This window comes from Micropterus salmoides, unplaced genomic scaffold (genome assembly GCF_014851395.1).
Source record: "Micropterus salmoides isolate LMB-PRFRI ecotype aquatic unplaced genomic scaffold, ASM1485139v1 Ms_hic_scaffold_14, whole genome shotgun sequence".
Lineage (NCBI taxonomy): Eukaryota > Metazoa > Chordata > Actinopteri > Centrarchiformes > Centrarchidae > Micropterus > Micropterus salmoides.
This window is the reverse complement of record NW_024040485.1, coordinates 6,937,100-6,944,140: the sequence shown is the minus strand read 5'-3', so window position 1 is coordinate 6,944,140 and position 7,041 is coordinate 6,937,100. Positions and strand designations below refer to the sequence as shown.

Here is a 7,041-nt window from a genome sequence, read left to right as displayed (position 1 = left end):
GGACAAGAGAATGAGTTAGATGTAGAAAGAATTAAATCAGCACAGCACCTAATATTTTAAGCCTGAAGTAGGAGCTAGGATGCCACATACAAATAATATCTGTTAAAGTAGCTATAGAAGGGATTGGAATTAATTGGCCATTAATTTTGTTTTAGGTTAAAAAACATTCATCTAATGTAACTGTTTATTGTAATTTCTCAACTATTGGTTCACTGTCTCCTGAGTTAGTTATTAGTTTGTATAAACATTCCTTTGAGAGTTTGCTTCAATAAAATAATTCCTTAGGACTAAAGATAAAGTAAGCTATTTTTTTGATTTATTGTTTCATTCTAGTTCCTTGGTTGTGTAGTTTAACGATTAACTGTCTTTTTACTTTTCGAGCTGTGAAGGCCTTTCAACTTTCTAAGGGTCCAAAAATGCAAGTGTTTGCTCGCAGTGAGTGCGATGGCTGTCCCGGGAAACACACAGCAGAGGAAATTAAGGGGCGAAGAGCACAAGAAAAGCACAGAAACGAGCAGTGATACAGGAGGCGCTCCACAAAGAGGCGTGCCAACCTGCTGCACCACAGGCCCAACCTCCACATCCACTGATCCTCCACTGATTTCAACGTCTTTTTAGTGCACTAAAGTTGTACAGTCGACTCATAAAGAGGACAAATACCACCTAAAAGACTGTGAAACTGAAAAGCACAAAGTATAAAAGTTAAGAAGGCTTCAGAGCAAATATGAGCTCCAGCCATAATGCTCTCACATGTGACCGAGTGCTGACAGATACTTCACCAGGGAAGTGCTCTTCTCGATCAACATTACAAATGGTCAGAATGTCAGGGGCCTTGAAAACTGCAACATATGCTGAAAAAGAACAGTTATGACGTTGAAAGAGTTTGGGAGTAGGAGCGTTGATAATTTGTAGGAGAAGAAAAAAGAATAAGGGACTGATGTTAAATCCAAATTAAAGACAGACAAAGAATAGGTGATTCCAGAGTTTAAAACATAGGATATGCCATTAATAATTGATTCATTAGCACAGCTACACTGAGTTTATAAATCTGCTGTGCTACTCAGCCACCTGTTACTTAGTACTACATTTCAGCAAAAGGGATCAGAACATCTAGGAATGTTCATTCTAAATTTGGGAAATGCAATCCTTGTGTTTTTAAACAGAGTTTTAAGAAAAGGGGATCTAGTGGGATTGTTATTATATTATAACTCTTTTGAGATCACTGTCTGCTCTGGGAGGAGCCAGAGCAGAGCTCCTTAGCGTAGCAAGTGCAATGACAGGAAATCTTTCAGGCTTGATTTTAAAGATGCCAAAAGGAGAAGTCTCATTGAAGCCTTTATAAAGCAACTTCAGCAGCCCATTGGTACCGCATGCTTAAATTTTATGATTGTGAGCATTAAATTATGATTGACCTTTGTCATGTATTCCACAGGAACAACCAAGCAACTGCAATGTTAACTTAAGAGACACGTGTGTTGAACACTTGTGTTAATTTATGTATTGTTTTTGTTTTTGTTAGTGTTATTAGTAAACTAGTCTGAAGTACGGAAGAACTTTAGTGCACTAATGGATAATGGAGTGTTATTTTAAGATTTACTATTTTCTACGTCCAATGGCAATGTTCATTCAATGCACAGACATACAGGGGGACACAGGGTTAGAAGGGTTAAATCACAAGCAAATAGAAAGGAAAATCTAAGTTTCCACCCTACAAACAGTAGGATAAAGCTCACTTATTGGTAATAGTGAGAAACAGTTGCAAGCAAGTTAAATAATTCTTCACAGCCAGTGCAACACCAGAGGAGGCCACTCCACTATGGTGCCTCGTGAGACAACACAGCGCAAACGCAGCAGCAGGCGAGATCGAGCACGGCCTTCACTACCACCAGCTATGAGTCCAAGTGAACCAGCTAAAAGAAGAATAGGACTCACTCTACACACGACTGAGCGCCCTCAAATTGGTACCCAGCCTGTTCCCCAGGAAATCTGAACCAAAATAAGTTTCACTGTACCACGGGCAAAACCACTACGCATGATAATTGATCATTTCACAGCGTTTAAACAATAATTTGAGTATTTTCTTACAGGTCTACAGGCTGTGAAATAGGCTCCATGTTGCTAAGTGTACTCCAGATTGTACTTATTTACGCATGTTGAACTTGTACAGTCAATGCACTATTGTAGGTCAACGACTTGTCAGCAGGTGATGTCTCCTGATAATGGCCTGAAAGGGTGAATGTGTTAGAATGTGACTAATAAGTGACATAGATGGGAATGTAGAAGGAATTTAGAAGCAAATTTGTGTGAAAACTGTTCTATAAAACATACACCAATATAATAGACAGCTGAAATTAAGATCACAGTGTTAAACCTCTATAGCCCTGTGTGTGTGTGTGTGTGTGTGTGTGTGTGTGTGTGTGTGTGTGTGTGTGTGTGTGTGTGTGTGCTCCTCTCTGTATCTGACTGCATGGGCTCAACAGAAGGACCTCATGTGTGCTGTTGGGCAGAGGTAGAGGAGGACACACAGCAGAGTGAGAGAGCACAGAAAGACTGCCCTGTCTCTAGCACAGCACAGCTCATTCCACAAAGTCAGGTTATGGCTGTATGGGGGTATTTATGTTTCAATATTATTTGTGTGAACAGATGAGCGATCTGTGTGTAAATGTGTTATCTGTAAATATAAAACACTTTGCACAAACACAAACCTGTCTCTAGCACATAGCACAAAAGACACCAGCTCATTCCACAAAGTCAGGTTATGGTTGAGATATTATGATCAGCAGTAAGCATGCCAAGGCCACAGAGAGGGGGGGCAGTGTAGCCTGGCCAAGAATGCAGCAATCATAGTGAAATAAAAGTGATAATCCACCAATGTTTGTACTCTGGTGTCTATTATTGTTGAAAATAAAAATGTTGGTAAAAGTTCAAGCTTTTTTATCGACTTAAGTCCAAGCTGGGCCCGTACGGCTGCTATCCAGGCTCTCTGCTCTACTCTGGGATGATCACAGCACCTGCGTGGTGCCTGGGCAGTAATACTATATCAGCATAGGTCATGTCCAGTTCAAAGTCAGATTCAATGAGCTGGTCCATACTGGGGTGTTGTGCTGGGAGCAGCTGAACGGAAACGGATGCAGTTCTGGTTTAGAAGGAATGGAAGAAGAAAAGTATTGTGAGGAATGTAAAAATAGTCCTTTAAAATATTCTCGCCGTGACCCTTCAGAGACAGAACTCAAATTGACTAATGACAAGGTATATATTATTATTATTATTATTATTATTATTATTATTAATTAGATTCTTTATTCTAATATTTTGAGATTTGGATTTTGATTTCTGTGAGCTGTAAGCCGTAATCATTAAGATTAAAACAAAAAAGGCCTGAAATATTTTACTTTATGTGTAATGAGAACTTTTTGAATTAAATTACGGGAAGAAAATTGCTTTTCCACAATATTCAAATTTTCTGAGAAGCACCTGTATACAGAATCAATTCCACAAGTTTTAGAGGCCGATTGCCATAGTTGCTTTGTCGCTTCATACCTTTGCCTTTTAGCCTTGTGGTGTCCGAACAATAATGCTACGATGATGTGTTGAGAAGAAATCCGCTTGACACTGTTCTTGATCATAAAAGTTTATTACATCAAGGAATTCAGCATCAATTACAAGCTCTGCAGCAGCTTGGAGAGTGACCCAGCCCGATGGCCACTCTGTCTCTCTGTACATCAAACACAGCTTATATAGGACATGTTTAGGTATCTGCTAAATACCATATAAGGGCACAGTGCTGTAGGATAAGTGTAAACATCTGTTAGACACCATAGAAGGGTTCAGTCCCTTCATAAACACTAATCTCTACTCCCCCTAACACTGGGTCAGAGGTCAAATTCCATAGGAGGGTTCACTGAGCCTCTTTCCAGCTGCTAGAGTGTTATTTTATACTGTAATGGTCAAATACACATATGTTATACACCACAGCCTCTCATCTCTGGACCTTAACCTGCAACGTGAACCCTTCACCCTGAAATCTGAAACCTGTATCTCCCTGCCTGCCTGCCTTCAAACGAATGTACCTTAATCTGGTCAATCAATTTCTGAATCTGCATTTGGGTCCTGTCCTCATTGCCTCTATTCACAACTTTGACATAATGCAAAAACAAAAAGTGTCTAAAATGTGAATAGAAATTCCTCAAACCACTCCTAATCCACTTGTCCCCGGTCAGTCCACATGCTCAGTATGCTCACTGCACTGTCATGGACTTAGTAACCAAACCAAGAAGTTACAGTTTAACTAGTCACACATTCATACATTCTTTGGAGGAAAACAACATTTTGTCTCGACAGATCAGACACAATATTTAACAGGATCAGAACACAGCGAAGCGAAAAGGGAACCCAACCAATATAAATCACTGACATTCAGCATCAGATCAACCATTGGTTTTACTGCAGGTAAGTCACATTTTCACATGTCGTGATAGAAAAGCAGAAGAAGCAAAGGTAAAACAAGACACTATTAGTTAAAAAAGGAACTCTTCTATCTAAGGTTTGAGAAACTAGACAAACAATGGCAAACAAAAGAGGAATGTCTTATTTATTTTGAGTCCCTTTTTGATGGACTGACTAACCCATTACAGCCACTCTCATTCCTGCTCCTTATTAACTTGCACCTTTCCATGCTCTCCTTCGAGTTGCAGCTTCAGTTATCTTTTGCCTTGTTATCTTCTGTCAAATTTTTATATGAGGCAGGGAGACAGCGAGAGGGAAGAGAAAGACTGTTTTGTCATTTTTTCTCTGAGAGGAATGACAGTGGTCAAAGACAATGAGCATGTGCAAGGAGACTTTTACTATTTTAACAATAAATATTGCCAAAATATGGAAATTCGCCTGGTATATTTGAAAATGCTGTATGATAACTGTTGTATTTTAGGCAAAATGGTTGAGGAGTTATTCCTGATTCATTTTGGTTATGTAATTTTAGGCATTTTTTCTGGAAAAAGGGGTCTGTTTTCATCAGGTTAACTGTAAAAAATGTAGTAAAAATTTGCGTAGTTGTTATAATTTGATCTGGCTATAGTTTGAGAAGTAATATCGTTAACGTGAAAACAAGATCTGAGCAGCGTAAGATATGAATTATTGATAAAATATGTGTCTGAGGTACAGGTGTGATGAGACACTTAGCTCACGAGACGATACGAGACACGATATTTGGTTCATGAGATAGAGACAAGACGATATTTTGACACTATTTTTAAGAGATCTTCAATTCTGAATTCTATGAAATCATTAAGCATTAAACAGTTATTTCCTGCATTCTGGTTAATTTTTCTGAACCATTTTATGGTGAAAATTATTCTATTTATTTAAAGGGAAACACAAAATTCAGGTGGCAGGTGACAATTCAAAATCTAAAACTACAATAGATTATAATGAAGTAAGGCTCTCAGGCATTCTTTATTGCTTTCAGATATGTTTTTCCTGTAGATCAACTTTTCTAATGTAATATCATCCAGGGACGGATTGAAAGATGGGGGGGGCTTAGCCCCCAGGGTATGCGTAATTTGCACTTGCAAAATCTTTGCACTCGCATCTTTTGTAACTGTATTAGGACTACACTTATGTCAACAACCAGTGAAGAAGACAAGATGTTAACAAATAAAAAGCAACAGACATACTCATACTTTCCATTTCCCCTCTGTTGAACAAAAGTTACTGTAATGTTACATGGGGTTTGGAAGCAAAAACATTTTTGGTGCATCTTCTCCAGGATTTCTTTTATATATATAGCAAATTTAATCAAAATCCTCATTGATTGCTTATTGCTTATGTGCTATTTTAAAGCTGCTACGTTCAATGTTTTGCTCTAAACTACATTTCGTTGTATTTTGCATACAGTGACAATAGAGTCTCTATCATCAATCCTGAAATCTGTTAGTTAACCGTCTCTCATTGACCAGGATTCAAAGAGCTGCTAACTCTGGTTGATTCATTTTAACTAGCTAGCCTAGCAAAAATGTTAGATAACTCTGTTATAAGTGTTTTAACAACATAATCTAAGTGAAAGTGTTTTAAATTTAATGCTGCAACAAAGACTACATGATGCCTTTAAAAGCATCAGGTAAACAAATTATTCAATTTAAAGGTGTCTTTTTTAGGGACGTATGTATGTGAGCACAAAGACACACCTGAGCAGCCGGTATGCTAAAATGCTTTCTTTACCTCGCTGTGTCGCTGCAGTGCAGCAGGTGCGAGCAGTGAAAATAAGGAATTGAGTTTAACTTATATGGACTCTAAATGAGCCGAGTGGAATGGATTTGAAGGCGACATCTGCATATTTATTTCATTTTTATAGCCAATGAAAGCAGAAAGCTAAGTTGGTCAGAATATAGAAACTATAATACATGTCATAAAATAATTTAGTTTAGAGAGTAGACCTCCCAACCAATGCCTATTGTTTGAAGAAAACAAAACAGCCCACATGTCCTTAGACCTGTACACCACTACTGACCTCAGAATCAGCTGCCCTGCCAATCTCCTGCTTCTCTCTCTCCTAAAATATCTTCAGTATCCATCTGGTCAATGAATGGAAGGATTAACAGTGACATTTAGTTTTCACTGACTGGCTCTCATCTCTGGTCCTCGTACTTTAACTGGTGTGCCAATGCTCTATAGATTATCCAGCTTCCACAAAGGCAAGTTTCTACTTGCACAAAAGGCCTATTTCTCTCAAATCTGTCAAAATCTGTGTTAGTGAGCACTTCTCCTTTGCCGAGATAATCCATCCACCTCACAGGTGTGGCATATCAAGATGCTGATCAGACATGCAGTACATCCAACCGGCCTCACAACCACAGACCATGTGTAACCACATAAACCAAAGGCCAAAAAGGCCTTTTGTGTACATGGCGCTATGGCACAACCATGGCACTGGTTCCAACTGAAGATGTAATTCTTCAGTTTAATTTTTATTAAAAGCTCAATATTTTTTTAAACTGCCACAGGGCCTGGAAGGTTTGCTATCATCAACATCCCTCCGCCAATTGA

The 7,041-nt window shown here is 38.6% G+C and overlaps 1 protein-coding gene across 2 annotated transcripts in view; it reads left to right on the top strand.

Annotated features, from left to right (window-relative positions):
- LOC119901728 (acyl-coenzyme A thioesterase 5-like) overlaps window positions 1-7,041 on the top strand; it is a 28,530-nt gene that overhangs the window by 10,832 nt on the left and 10,657 nt on the right. Inside the window, exon 1 of one of the 2 annotated variants that reach the window (XM_038717353.1) lies at window positions 4,264-4,449. The exons of the other annotated variant lie outside the window; for it this stretch is intronic. The gene's annotated coding sequence lies outside the window, so the exon portion shown is untranslated. Of the gene's footprint in view, window positions 1-4,263; window positions 4,450-7,041 lie in introns of those variants that run through there. 2 annotated transcript variants of the gene reach the window in all.